Genomic DNA, 14,846 nt, shown 5'->3' on the forward strand with positions numbered 1-14,846 from the left:
CTTCTTTCTGGGATCTTGATGTTCCTCAAATCCAGGTGCTTTGGCAGAACCAAATTCTAATTTTTGTCTCTCCAGATCTGAAAAATTGTTTAAAGCTCTCCTGACTCCCCTGCCTTTTAGGAGCTTCTCAACCTGCTTTGTCTCTCCTCTCCCACCAAGAATGAGCAAATGTCCTATGGGGCATATGGGGTAAAATGAGAAAGCAACCTGCAGAGTGTCGAGGCCCGACTCAATTGGTTTCCCTACACATTGGAAATTTGGCTTCTCACTATTGCCTTAATTTTCATTTTCCTACTAATATATAATAATTCTAAGCAATGAAGTTTGTCTCCCAAATACATTAGTAAAACTTGGCAAGAAAAACAAGGAGATGGCAGAATATTCTCAAATTTTAAAACCTGAAGGTCTGGACCAAAAAAGAGGAATATCAGGTTGGGGTCGAGATAACAGATACGGCCAGAGTAATGACTAACTCCAAAGCTAGCTTCACTGAAGAGAAGGCATTTTAAAGATTGAAGAAAAATCTTGTCAGAAGATCCCAGAAAAGTTCTAATTTTCATTACCAGTTAATAAAGTTATTGATACAGAAGTGTACAGAACAGAACATGGCTCTTGTTTATTTTCCTTGCACTTTTTGGCCTGGGATATGGGTTTTAAATAGACATTGTCTGTACCACCTTCATTAAAATAAACAAAATATTTGTAAAAACCATGAAAGAAGAAAGGAAGGAAGGGAAGGGAAGGGGAGGGGAGGGAAGGAGGGAGGGAGGGAGGAGGGGAGGAGGGGAGGAAGGGAGGAGGGGAGGAAGGGAGGAAGGGAGGAAGGAAGGAAGGAAGGAAGGAAGGAAGGAACTCTGTGCCTTTATTGGCCAAGCAGGCCACCTGAGTGAGATGAAGTGGGAGGTGTGGGTGGCCCCGGTGCCTGGCTGGCCATGGTTCCCGGGCCTGTAGGTGATGAGAACGCACCTAGGTAGTGGCCAGTCATCTCTCGCTAGGTTTCTACCTGGCTGAAGGTCTTGCCATTGTAGACGCCCACCATCTCCAGCAGGACGACCATGTCTCCAGGTGCATCTTCAGCACCTCAGGCCTCTCCCCGGCAGCGCCTCCTTCCTGGGCTCGCGCAGGCGCGTCAGCGGAAGAGCCGCCTCCACGGCAGGGCGGGTTTAGTGGCTGCGGCTGCACCCGCTGCTCCAGCTGCTCCTAGAATGTGACCCCGGCTGGGCGAGAGCCGCCCCGCGGTAGGTGCATTTGCAGAAGGTCCGCTTCTCCTTCGGCTCTACTTCCACCATCTTGTCGGTTCTACTTTTCAGAATGTTGGTTTTCCTGTACATAAAGGAAAAGGTACGAACATATTCTCTCTCTAAATATTTTTAATTTTAACAAAGAAATTTTTATTATTTTTAGTTTCGAAAAGACAGCTACAATCAAAGAAACTCTAAACTGGTCCTGTCCAATAGAAATATAACAAGCCACATATGTGATTTTCACCTTTTCGTAGCCAAATTTTAAACCGTAGAAATGAAACAGATGAAATTAGTTTCAATAATATATTTTTATTTAACCCAATGTATCCAAAATATTATCATTTACACGTTTAATCAATATAAAAATTATTAATGATATACCTGTCATATTCACTACAACACAATAATGTTGATGCAATGGTTAAGGTGAAATGTACTCCCACTAAAGCAATCAAGATTTATGAAAGAAAAAATGTTTTAGGTGCTTCAGTTTTTAAGTTAAAATTAAATAAAATTTAGAATTCACTTCCTCCATAGCTCTACCCATATTTTAGTGCTCAACAGCTTCGTGTGCTTAGTGGCTGCCATCCTAGACAGCACAGTTCTAACCTCACTTGTTGATGGAAATTAGTGATTTTAAACGGAGGCTGCAGATCGCTGCCAGAGATGTGTTGGTCAAAGAAATATCTCCCTCAAAAGAGAGGCAGTGTTGAGAACGACAAGATGAATTAGTCAGTTATAGCTCTGACTTTAATTTTCAAAAGAATAAGTAAGCTAATTAAAATAATTATGAACAATGCTGTTGATCTTAAAATCAATTCTCTTGTCATCCTGCCAAATAACAGTATTTCAAAATCTTTCAATCTAAAATCCTATTTTCTTACTGAAAAACATTTACCCTTTAGCATTTTTACTTTCATATTCTCACTGTACAAATTATTGCATTTCATCAAGACCTCAGAGCATGAGCCATTTCGTATACTGTGTCATCAGCCTCCTAGTGACTGCACTTTTGTCCCTTGTTGAACCTGTGGTCCATCACTTTCAAATACTCTCCACCCGCAACCCACAACTGCTTTGTTTTCTTGTCCTCCCACTACACTGGATCTGTACATCACTATCAGGAAATCACTCCAAACATTTGCTCTCCTGCTTTTATATGCAGACCATTAAGCACTGCTGGGAAAAATCATACCTCTGTACCAAATAAGTTTTCTCTGTTCAAGTTCACTCAACAATCCTTCTATTTGTTCTCGTCTGTCAACTCCATCAGCCCTTCTACATGGCAGAGTCTCCAACTCTTACACATTTTTCTCTATTTCTCCATTTTGTCCCCATGCTCATGCGCACCTCCATGCCCGTCTTTGATAGAGAAAATGTATCTTTTTAAGTTACAGCAAAGACAAAAGCCAAGTAGCAGAAATTCACTCAACCTCTACCTCCACCCACAAATGAACTGATCTTCATATACCACTTTCCCTCCTTCTTTCATATCTCACTGAAAGAAGGGCCAAGTTATCTGTTCAGTTTACTTTGAACTTAATAGAACTTTGAACCTTCTCAGAGACCTTTTTCCTCAGTATCTTTCTTTCTTTTATTTTTTTACCTTCAGTGTATAATTATCTCTTCTGTGTTAAAAAGAAAACCTCCCAGCATTTTTTTTATTTTCCCATGTATATTATCCTATCTTTCTCCTTTCTTCACATTTGTCCCCGAGAAAAACATTGTCTTCTCACATTGTGTGACTTTCTTTATCTCCCGTTGATTCCTAATTACATTTACTCCTGGCTTCTTTCCCCACAGTCCACAGAATCTGGTCTCAATGAGGTCAAGGTTATTGTCTCTAGTGCCAGATTCAGTAGACGTGTCTAAGTACTTTCTTCACCTGATCTCCCTCTGTGCCATCTGATTAATTCCCCTTTCTTCTCTTGGCCTTCTTAATGCTGCTCTTTGCTAGATTTTTCCCAAATATTCTGGTCACTTCTTTTCAGTCTTTGTTATCACAGCTTTTTCTGATTGCATGTTAAGAAGTTACGAATTTTAGTAATATAAATTTCTAAATAACATTCTCAATATTATAATATGAAAAGTGAAAGTGGTGGTTTTCTTCTGAAAATCATTCAGCCTATTGACTTGATGAAAAGACAATTCACCAAGCCAGGTGAACTGATTTGCTTTACGCGGGAGCTTATACTCTTGAAAATAAAGCCTCTATTCTTCAAATGTGTCCTGAGAGAAAGTTATGTAAAAACCTTAATAGCAATATAATCAGACTGTTACCACACAATTGCACCATAAAGAATACCAGTCATGGATATAATCATGGAAAATTGCCAGACAATTGCAACATTAAAATGCATCAATCATAGACATAATCACACAAATGACTACAATCAGTAGTAAAATTTAAAGCAATTACAACTTTTAACGGAATTATTATGTGGGAAAATTATTTAAATAACAATACTGTGTTTCTAACTTTTACATAAATTCAAGAGAATGTCTTTGATACATGAATGCCTCCCCAGTAGAAGGGCACTTCTGCGCTAACCTCCAATTTCTTTCAAATGTCCTGGCCGCTTAATTGTTAATGTATCTGAATGTCAAGTCTCAATTCCAAAGAAAAAGAGCTCCTAAAATGTAAGAAATAAGGTACACTCATATTAGAAAATTGTAATTGTGTCCTACAGGAGAAAAAACTGATTTCTAAATATTATAAGGAGATGACATCAAAATGGTAAGCTGTTTAAATAATTTTTCAAATGTGACTTTCTAGCTGTTGCCAAGACATGAGAAATTAGTAACACTGTGTATATAAAGCAAAAATGTAACTTAAGAGAAAAGCAAATGCCCAGAAGCTCATAAAACAAAAGCATGCAGTCACCCTATCTACTCATGTTTAAGATGATGTCTTAAATCATTTTCTTTTTAAATTTTTTTTTTGTTTTTTGCTTTTTATCTTCTTTATTCCTATTCACAGAGGTCATAACAAACTTAGATATATTTAATTCAAGCCTCCCTATTTTTGACTAAAATGAAAATTCTGTTCAGTTGAAATTAACCAGTGCAAAATTGCCACAGGCACGTTCCAGCCAGAGAGTGCCTGGGTGTCAGAGCCCTCTGCCTGTCTAAAAGTCCCACATCACACTCCAGTGTTTTCTCCAGGCAGGCAGCCCATCCTTTGATGAGTTGATTCATCCTTCCGATCTTCCTGCCTCTGGCCTTGACCTGAGTACTGTGGCTAAATACACTAACAATACTTAAATCTTCAAAACTAGAGAAAGTTAAGAAGGCATGAAGGGCGGTATCAACTTAGAGACAATAGAGCCCACAGAACACTATTGCAGAACACAAGTTGGCCCAAACTTGTCAAAAACTCTCTCTCAAACACAAAGCCTAGAAAATAGCCAATTATTTATTTAATTATCACATATATTATTTAAAATGTAAATATCTATGAACGTTTTAAATAAATTTTTTTTCATCAAGACATCTAGCAAAGAATCCAAAATGCCTTACTGATGCAGTAACTTTCCCTAAAAATATCTGAGTTCTTCACCCAAGAAGAAAGGAAAGGTGTATGTGAATATGGCAGGGCAGGAAAAGCTATAACAAAACTGTTATGTTGTTATAAGCTCAAGACCCCTGGGACAGAGGATCGCCAGAAAGTAGAATAAATGACCAGAAGGAATGGTTCCAAAGACAAGACACAGCTTAGGTCAAGATAATTCACATCAATCTTGCATCAAGCAATAAGCTAAAAATGTGTATTTTTGCCTCTTTCGCATGCATCCTTCTCCAATTGAACCCATATTCCCACAGCCCAAATCAAAGCTATTACTCTTATTGTCAATTCAGCTACATGATTGCTAAATGGACTTTCTTGATCTACCTTGAGAAAGTACTGTTATGTAAGAAATAAGCAGGTAGGTAATATATAGCATATAAACAAATTAGTTGCAAATGACCAAATTACTAGGAAACTCTTGTTTTAAATTCTACACTGTCAGAAAGAAATTCCTTTAGCTATGATTTTTATTTCAAAAAAAATTAAAATAAACTGAGATATTTTGCTTTGAAAAATTAAATATAAAGCCTTGTACACTGAAAACTGACACATTAAAAAAACCTAATGTCTGAAAGTTGGAAACATGAATGCTTCAGAGGCCTTCAAATGAAAAAGGCAATTTAACTCACTTTCCTCTTTGCCTGAATATTGGTGCAATATTATTTAATGCCACTAAACCAGCTTGTCAGTTTTTTCATGTTACTTTCCATTGGCAAATGTATAATGTGTCCAGTCTTTTATGGAGCTCTGCTTATATGCCAGGCACTTTACCAAATGCTTTGCATATGTTATCTCATTTAATCCCTCCAACAACCCCTTTAAAATGCAACTTTTTCCCTATTTTACAGATTAGGAAATTGAAGCTCGGAAAGATGAGTACAACTAATTGCAGGAAAGGTAGAATAAAATCTAAATCTGTCTGACTCCAAAGCCAGAATGCTCAACCTGTGCAATAAATGTCCTCCCTAAATGACTAAGGTAGATCAACTTGCATCTAGAGAAAAAATAATTCAACTTCCAAAAGTACATTGCAATGTAATTCAATACAGGAATTTCTAGTAATTTGAAAGAGTTAATAAGCTAAGGTAACCCAAATTGAGCAATATTTTACGAAGTTACTAGCCAGTTCTCTTCAAAAACCCCAAGGTTGTAAAGTACAAAGAAATTCTGAGGAACAATTACACATTAAATAAAACTAAAGAAATATGACAACTAAATATAAGGAGTTATCCTGGAGTGGACTCTGGACTGGGGAGGGGGGCGGTGTAAAAAGTAGCTACAAATAACATTATTAGGACAGAAATTTAAGTGTGGAGTATGGATTAGACAGTAGTATTATATCAATGTTAAGATTTCTGATTTTTATAACTGTACTGTAGTATATAGGAGGTTTTTGTGCTAATGTTGCAGCTCTAAGTTTGAAATTATCTCAAATCGCAGCAAAATAAAAAGTGGCTGATAGATAAAAGCAAACAATTAAAATAAGTCAAATAGGAAGAAAACAATCAGATTGATAACACTTCATAATTTTTATATTCTGACAAATATATATACTAGGGTGAATAAGGAAGAAAATGAGTAAATACATTGTTTTAAATTTTTCATTATTTGAGGGAATAATACTACGTATTCCCTGTAGAATTCCTCCAGGGGCATTATAGTTGATTAGTATTACTTTTTTTTTTAATTGGAAAGAGTCTTTCAGAGTCTTGCGTAAGAAGATTTGGCTACTACTTTAAGAGTTTATTATGCTTATGCTCAAGTAATCTTGAATTACAATATAAATCCCTTGAAAGAATATTGATAGTCACATAACTACTATATAAATTCATTGCCACAATATTTTAAATATTCTCCCTTGATAGTCTTAGTCTCCATATAATATAGAACAATGCTGATATTTTAACAAGAATGGAAAGAATACTGATTGCTACTACCTTTGAATGATACGTCACTTCCAGCAAAGGCTCAAGATGAGAAAAGGAAAGAAAGCTGAAACTAAAGACTATTTTCCAAAACTATACAAACATAAAAATGTAAAGATATACCTCAATTTGTTGCTAGTAAAGTACAGCTAAGTGCATTCACTATCATTTTTTTTAAGGTTTGAGGTAAATATAAATTTTTTTTCAGTAAAAAAAAGTCATATGAATGTTGGTAATATATTTTAAACATCTCTATTTAGGAAACTCAGAAAACAATTAGACTGTATAATCATATCTGAGTTTAGTAAAGGGTCTGAGTGTAGTAGAGGGTACTCTGTAAAAGTACACATACTAGACTATGTGCTCTAAAATTATCTTTTAAAACAAAGTTTTGACTGGATTTTGACTATTTTATATCTTTCAAAAAGAGATATAGGAAGCAAATATGTCAAAATGTCTGATAGATCTGGGTACAGGGAATAGATATCTCACTATTTTCGGTAAGTTGGTTTTCCTTCAAAATTAATTTTTTTTAAACTTAATAGTTTGTTAGAAGAGTTTTATTGGAAAATGAGGTGGTATTAGGAGAAAATGACTTTTTATTCCCAAATCTTTGTTTTAATTTTCTACAAAACACTGGTGTTTGTAAAATCAGGAATCCTAGGTTTAGTCAGGATCTTCAGTCATCTGTGTAATATTTTTAACCTCTCTAGGCTTCCTCATCTATAAAATTATGATATCTTAGAATCCTTTAAACTCTGAAATTGATTCTCAGACATACTATAGAAACAATAGCAAGAGAATATTGTTAAAGCCAGGATTGTTGGGTTTAGAAATCTTCCAAAACTAACTTAAGTAAAAATAAAATGGAGACAGGAGAGGCAAGAAGTTTCGGCAACTCTAAGTGAACTGTAACCAGGACCTGAAAAGCAAAGACGGCTAAGCCCTTGCCTCTCTCAGGAGCTCTCTCGCTCTCGTTTAGACTACATACTTTCCTCTCTTCTTCTCTGTGCATGTCTCCTTCATTTTTGTCTTTCTCTGAAGACTGGCTTGCTCTTCTTTTCCATGCACGTGACCACATATGATGAGGTCACCAAAACCTCACTGTTATATGACTTCATTGACTGAATAGCCAACTAGGGATTTTGGATCTCAAATTCAAATTCCCAGGAGAGAGACATTTTGTCTGACTATCTGTTGCCATGCAACTGTGATCTCTTGGGTCACGGCCCAGTCCTCAGGGCTGTGGAGGCACATTTGTTCTAGCACAGATCCAACAATCAGTGAGATTTTGGGAATCAGAAAGTTTCTGCAAGGTAGGAACAAAAAGAGTGTGATAAGGTATGACAGTTAATAATGAGGATTATGAAGAAAAATAAAAGGCCAACCTGAGAGTGAAAATCACCCTAATAACAAAAGCCATTGTAAGAAGAACTTTAAGAAAGGTGGTTTGATATGTCGACTATGTAAGAGGTTCGATCCATAAGGCAATAACCTATATAACAGCAGTGAGTTCTTCTGATTTCATAGGGTTTTACCACCACCTAAGAATTCCACTGTGTGCATTAGAGAAGAAAGCATTGAAATACCTATCAGGACAAATAATAGCCCAAATACTTCAATCCAACAATCCTTCATTTTCAGCCTTCCAAAGATCTGTGGGATGCTTTCTAGGTTAAGATGCCAAGCATTAACCCATTCTTGAAATTCTTCACTTTATGTAAAGAGATCCACAAGAAGGAGTATAAAGATACGAGTTACAAATGGAGGTCATATGCTTTCATGATGTAGAAGAATAGATAAAAGAGTTCTCCCAATAGGATGATGAAGAGAAAAGTATGGGGGTAAAGGGGCAGATATGTATGGTGACGGATGGCAAGTAGACTTTTGGTGGTGAACACGATGCAGTCTATACAGAAGTAGAAATATAATGATGTATATCTGAAATTTATATAATGCTATAAACCAATATGACCTTAATTTTTTAAAAAAGAGAAAAGTATGAAGGGAATAACAAATTGTTCAGTGAGAAAGGGTATAAAAAATGTACAGGACTGGTCCAGAATCTTGGGAAAGCTGTCTACTCAGCTGTCGTCTCCTTCAATTCCTGGAAATCTTACTTTCAGGTCACCAGTTGGTGTGCAGGTCCAGTCAGGGTTTAGTGGTGTCTTTAGATGTAACTTTTGAATCCAAGGGTCTATACCTTGGAGTCTAGTGACACAAGGGCTGGTTAACAGTAGCTGATAAGTTTCCTTCCAGTGAGGTTGGAGGGAGTCTTTCTAAAGGTGTCTTTTCCAGTGTCTACAGGAAAGTTCTGGGCTGCAGATTATGATGTCTGGTGTTTTAGTCTCCCGGGAGTGCACTGTGGAAAGACTGTTCTACCAAAGTGTGATTATTCTCTATGGATTTGATTAGGACTTTGCCAAATTGACGTATATCCCCTTTTATCAGCTGTGGATCAAAGGAAGTAGGGGCTAGGTGCATTGAGCATCCCATTATAAGGAGAACAGATTCTTATTGAACTTATGCAAATACGTATATTGTCATGAAACTAAGAATATTTAATAAGAATTTCAGAATTCTAGAGGGATCAGGTATGGAGAAAAAGATAAACGCTTCAACCTTCGCTGCAAAGATACACTTTACCAAATTGCTGTAAGTTATAGATTGCTTAAAAGAGAGGAGAAAAGAGGGTCCTTTAAATCTGGAAAACAAAATATCAAAGCAATCAGTTTCCCATTAGAATTTTAGAAATTCCCACCCAGTTCAGTGTTATGATTTGATAACCCAAAGTTATCAAAGACCTGTACTCTAAAGTACTTGTCAAAGTCTTTTCTATGAATCTCTTTGAAGATGAAGCACTTTTGCAGCCACAGTTCTTTGGCAAAGCCCATCAGAGTAAAGCAAAAACTGTCTATAAATGACAAAAGACTCTAAAATGCCCATTATTAAAGATCTGATGAGCAGTCATTATAATGCAATTGACAAAGGAATTTGGTTATTTTGGGGACATGCAATATTTTAAGATAATAGTTGGAGTTTGATGATGTTATATTAGGACACATCCGATTTCCAGGAATTTCGTGTCATTTCTGGAGCACTAACAATATGTACCTACATAGATATGATGTAAAGAAGACTTAGTATTACTTCTTATTTGATACTTCCCATGTAATTTAACATATCAAATAAACCTAATTAGGTTAATATCTCTCAGGTCAAAAAGACTGTATTTAGAATTTGATTCAGGGATGTTGGTTAAAAATATCAAAAGGTTTTAAAACATTTAATCCAAAAGATTCACAGATTTTTATGAAACAATATTTAATTATCCATTTAACCAAAGCAACAAAAAGATTTTAAGGGAAAATGCAGAAGGTTACATAGTTTTAAGCAAAACCCAGTTCTTTTTTTTTTTTTGTGAGGAGATCAGCTCTATGCTAACATCTGCCAATCCTCCTCTTTTTTGCTAAGGAAGACTGGCCCTGGGCTAACATCCGTGCCCATCTTCCTCCACTTTATATGGGCCGCCTCCGCAGCATCGTTTGCCAAGCAGTGTGTCAGTGCGCGCGGGGGATCCGAACCGGTGAACCTCGGGGCCCCACAGCGGAGCGTGTGCACTTAACCGCTTGCGCCACCAGGCCGGACCCAAAACCCAGTTCTTTTAATATTGAGAAAATTCAGCTTTTCTAAGTAATCGAAGACCTAATAAAGACAAAACAGAGAATCTTTGTTTTCTAGGCAAATTACATTAAAGATAAAGAAACTTTCTTTAGAATTTCTTTTTTTTTTTTTTGTGAGGAGGAGCAGCCCAGAGCTAACATCTGATGCCAATCCTCCCCTTTTTTCTCGAGGAAGATTGGCCCTGAGCTAACATCCATGGCCATCTTCCTCTACGTTATATGGGACGCCGCCACAGCATGGCTTGACAAGCGGTGCGTCAGTGCCCGCCCGGGATCCAAACCGGCGAACCCCGGGCCGCCACAGCGGAGCGCCCGCACTTAATCGCTTGTGCCACCGGGCCGGCCCATTCTTTGTAATTTCTTATTAAGAGCAGATCAATAATCTGAGAAGACTTTGTCCTTTTAATAAAGGACTTTGTTCTTTGTACTTTTAATTAACGTCCGAATTTTAATTTTACACCAGTGTACTTTTGATATTAAAATTTATTTTTCAATAAATTCACTTTAATCTTAGCCAGCTTGACCACACATTAAAATTTCTTTTTAAAGATTCCTTTTTCACAGTCTTCTACAATTTTTTATGTCTTGTTTTGTCCTTTTTTTTTTTTATTTTGGAACAATCATTTTATTTTAGAACAAAATTACTTTCTTTTTCCTTCAACAAAATTCCCTCTTCATTCTTCATATCTTCTTTCACTGAAAATACATAGCCTACTTTTCTTGCTTACTTTTCATTTACAGTCATTCTCTCAATTTCAAAAACTTATAAAGTTTATCTAGAAAAGAAATGAAGCAAAGCAGTTGTTACAGAATAATTACAGATTTTACCTTGGAGGGTGGCGTAATTGTCTATGCATTACATTAAATGAATATAAACTCCTTCCACATAGTACAAAGTAAGCCATATGCTTTTTGGATATTATAGAACGAGATTCACTTGGGTCTATAGGTTCATCCTGACATTGCTCTGCTACACTGTTCATGATAGAATAGGCGGATAGAACAAGATCCCCACATTGTTGCTGAAGACGGCTGCTGTAAGTTGAGTAGGCAGAATAAAGATTTGAAAGATGAAACAACAGCGTCTAAACTGATGGCAGGGCTATAAATATCTGGGAAGCCGTCACCAGAATTCCCAGCATTGTAAGTAGTTATAAGAACTGGGGGAAGTTCTTTTGAACAAAGATTGTTGCCTGGCTGTAAATCTGAAAAAACAGGCAACAGAGTATGAGCCTGTCAGAGAATGAGTACAGCCTGGCCTTGAGGAGTTATCCTTGTGTGCCTACAGGACAGCACGGGTGGTGGTTCTTGTATTGGCCTCTCCATCTGGCTGCACAGACCTTTCTGTTGCTCAATTTACTGTAGTATAAGAGCAATGGTTTTCAAACATGTTGAATCATTCCACAGCAAGAAATCTAGTGTATATCATGGTCCAGCATTTGCCTATATATATAAAACCATATAAGTATCTGAAATAAAAGTTTAACAAACTGATATGTATTTCCTATGCTTAATATATGCCATATGTGCCTTCTATGTTGCATTTTATGAAATTATTTTCTTTTATTTATATATAATAAATAAATTTATAATAAATTTATCTATGAATTATAAATAAAGTTGAAGATATGTATTATCCATTTATCTATATTGATAAATGTAGACACCATGTACATGTTCTGTTTAAATAAACATTAATCATAATTTCTCAATGGTCTGTGACAACAGTTTGAAAAATAAAAAGTTACAGTGAATCCTTCCATAGTAGGAAAAAGCTCTCAAGAGAATCCCATTGCTTCTCATCTTTCAGAGGCTCCTGCTGCTTTGCCTGCACTCTCTCAGCGTCAATGCACACAGTTTGCACAGAGTTAATTTATGTTTATCACTCTAAGTGTTCTGACATTTTCTCTTTGGTTCACCTTATATTCTCAGCTCTTCTTCCAACTTTTTTAACTCTTTGCTTTCCAGTGAAAACTAGGAAGCATGAAATTGTGAGCTCTCAGATATTATAAGCTCATCTATTAGTATCCTGTAGTAGATTAGCAAACCCATAAACAAATTTCATAATTTCTAGAAGCATATTTCTCTTTACAGCAAACTTTTCAATGTGGCACAAAACATGTCTATTGGTGGACCCAAATATTGTTTGTTTCCCTGTATGTTTAGCACTCAATGTCTCAGTGACTATCCTATCTGGAAATGATTTAGATATTTAATTGATATCCATTATTTAGTTTAGCTTAGTGTAAACTTTTATCTTATTTACGTTTATTTAAACACTTGTTTTTAACAATTATGTTTGGATTAGACATTAAAGAGTTAACCATCATCTTAAGTTATTTTTCTTGTTGACAAATTCTGTAACAGAATTATTTGACTAGTAAACAATTATTTGATTAGTAAACCCAGATAGAAAAACTTGTATGCTTGTATTTCATTCAGTATTGATAACTCTAAAGACATGCCTGATCTCAGACAATGTGAACTTGAAAGACATTTGGGTTAGTTTCTATATTTCTGAGAATTTTAGGAATACTTAATATATATAAATGTTTAATTTTGGCAATACCATCCAGAGGTAGAAAAATACCATACATATATACGTGTGTATATATATATGTGTGTGTATATATATATATACATACGTATATATGTATATATACACACACATATGTATATACATACAGAGAGACACAAAGATCTTTAAAATTTTTAGCCATGTCTCAGGTACAAAACCCAAAAGAATAGTTGAATCTAAATTGTGTTTCTGGCAGATGGACTAAGTAAAGTTTACCTGCTCAGAAGGCCAAAGACTTTTACTAAAGATTTTTTTTATTTGCGTGCTGTGAGGACCATTTTATAGCTGTTTTTGAAGTCATTTTTTCTTTTAGAAGCTTCTGCATAGGAATCAAAGAATGCATTCCATTGTCTCTGAGAGGTTTGGAATCCTCTCTTTTAAGGGTGCCCCTTAAGGTGGACTTATCCAAAAGAAAGTTTCTCCAGAATGGCTGTTACAATCCCAAATTATCCAAAAGTTCACCCATTTCCAGAAAGGCACAAGATCCTGGTCCATAGACCAGGTGGAACCTATCTTGCCTTTGGATTCCCTAAAACTTCTTTACTACGATAGGCCTTCTTGTTCAACAGTGCCTAAAACACTGGAATCACGTTTCCCCGCCTTTTGAACAGGATGGGGCACTTCCCAGGACACTTCAACATACCAATCAAAATAAGCTTCCCGTTCCACTTGCTTGGTTTTAGATCTCTTATTTTCTAACTGTGCATGCAAATAAACTAATTTATATATTTCAAAAGAGCCCCATTGGGGCCAAGCAAGTTTTAAATCATCCTTGGTATACCAATGCCATTTCTCTAAAAATTGATATGCAGAGGGCCCATAATTTTTTAACATAAATCCAGCAGGCATCCCCAAAGAGAGCTGAATCCCTGTAGCAATAGACTGCATACTTCCTGCTACAAGTATGGACTCACCAAAAGAGGAAGTAAATTCTCTTAAACTAGTTCCAAAAGACACCCAGATAAAAGCCAGAACCTCAACCAAGGTGGAGGTTCAGAACTGAGAGGACTCACCTGGCCTGAGGCTGTCAGGGAGATGACAGAGCACAGGAGGCTCACACAGGGGTCTTGCTCCAAACCAACAGCAGCCCCAGAAATCGGTGGAAAGTCGCTTCACATCCCATAGCTCTAACACCAAATATGCCAACTTATTAAAAAAAAGACAACTGTAAAATAGAAGAGTAGCATTTATTTGGGGTCTTAGAATTGCAATTCAAGGAACACAGTTCCAGCAGCAGCTGGAAAGTCCAGACTTTTTATTAGCAAGAAAGAGAGCCCAGAACAGTTCCCTCCATTGTTTGTTAAGGAGGGTAAATTTCTGCTACAGTTTATTGGCTTACTCAAGGGCATATGGTTGCTACCAGAAAAAGTATGTTTTTGGACAGTCCTTCAGAAAGTTCTGTCTCAGCAAATAACTCCCTTTTGGCAAGTCAGCATGGTCAGCACAGTTTCATATTTTTAACAAGGTGAAGTCCAGGGTACAAAATGGAGTCACCACTGACAATTCATTTCATAGGTGCAAGGCTAAAGAAACTTCTCTCGAGTCTGATCATAGAAGGCCGTATAGACAATTCATTATAATCAGTCTGTTATCTCCTTAGGCAAGTCCTAAATATGGCATGAAGTTTGGGCCTATCTATCGAAGACGTGGTATACCCCTTTCTGTTCTGTTCTCTACCTAAAGAATACTGTGGTAACAAGTTCTATAGATAGTTACATTTAAATGAATAAGGTTGCTTGCTCTGACTAAGACAATTTGTTAAGCATACAAGACCATTACATGGGTTCAGAACCCATCTATACCATTCACTAACTGTGTTATAGTGGTGAAGTTATTTAAACTGCATAA

The 14,846-nt window shown here is 36.4% G+C and overlaps 1 pseudogene; it reads right to left on the reverse strand.

The window, feature by feature from the left end:
* Window positions 1-427: 427 nt before the first annotated feature.
* LOC131402638 (small ribosomal subunit protein uS19-like) lies at window positions 428-14,089 on the reverse strand (annotated as a pseudogene).
* Between the last annotated feature and the right edge of the window lie 757 nt (window positions 14,090-14,846).

The sequence above is a fragment of the Diceros bicornis genome, unplaced genomic scaffold, assembly GCF_020826845.1.
Source record: "Diceros bicornis minor isolate mBicDic1 unplaced genomic scaffold, mDicBic1.mat.cur scaffold_199_ctg1, whole genome shotgun sequence".
NCBI lineage: Eukaryota > Metazoa > Chordata > Mammalia > Perissodactyla > Rhinocerotidae > Diceros > Diceros bicornis.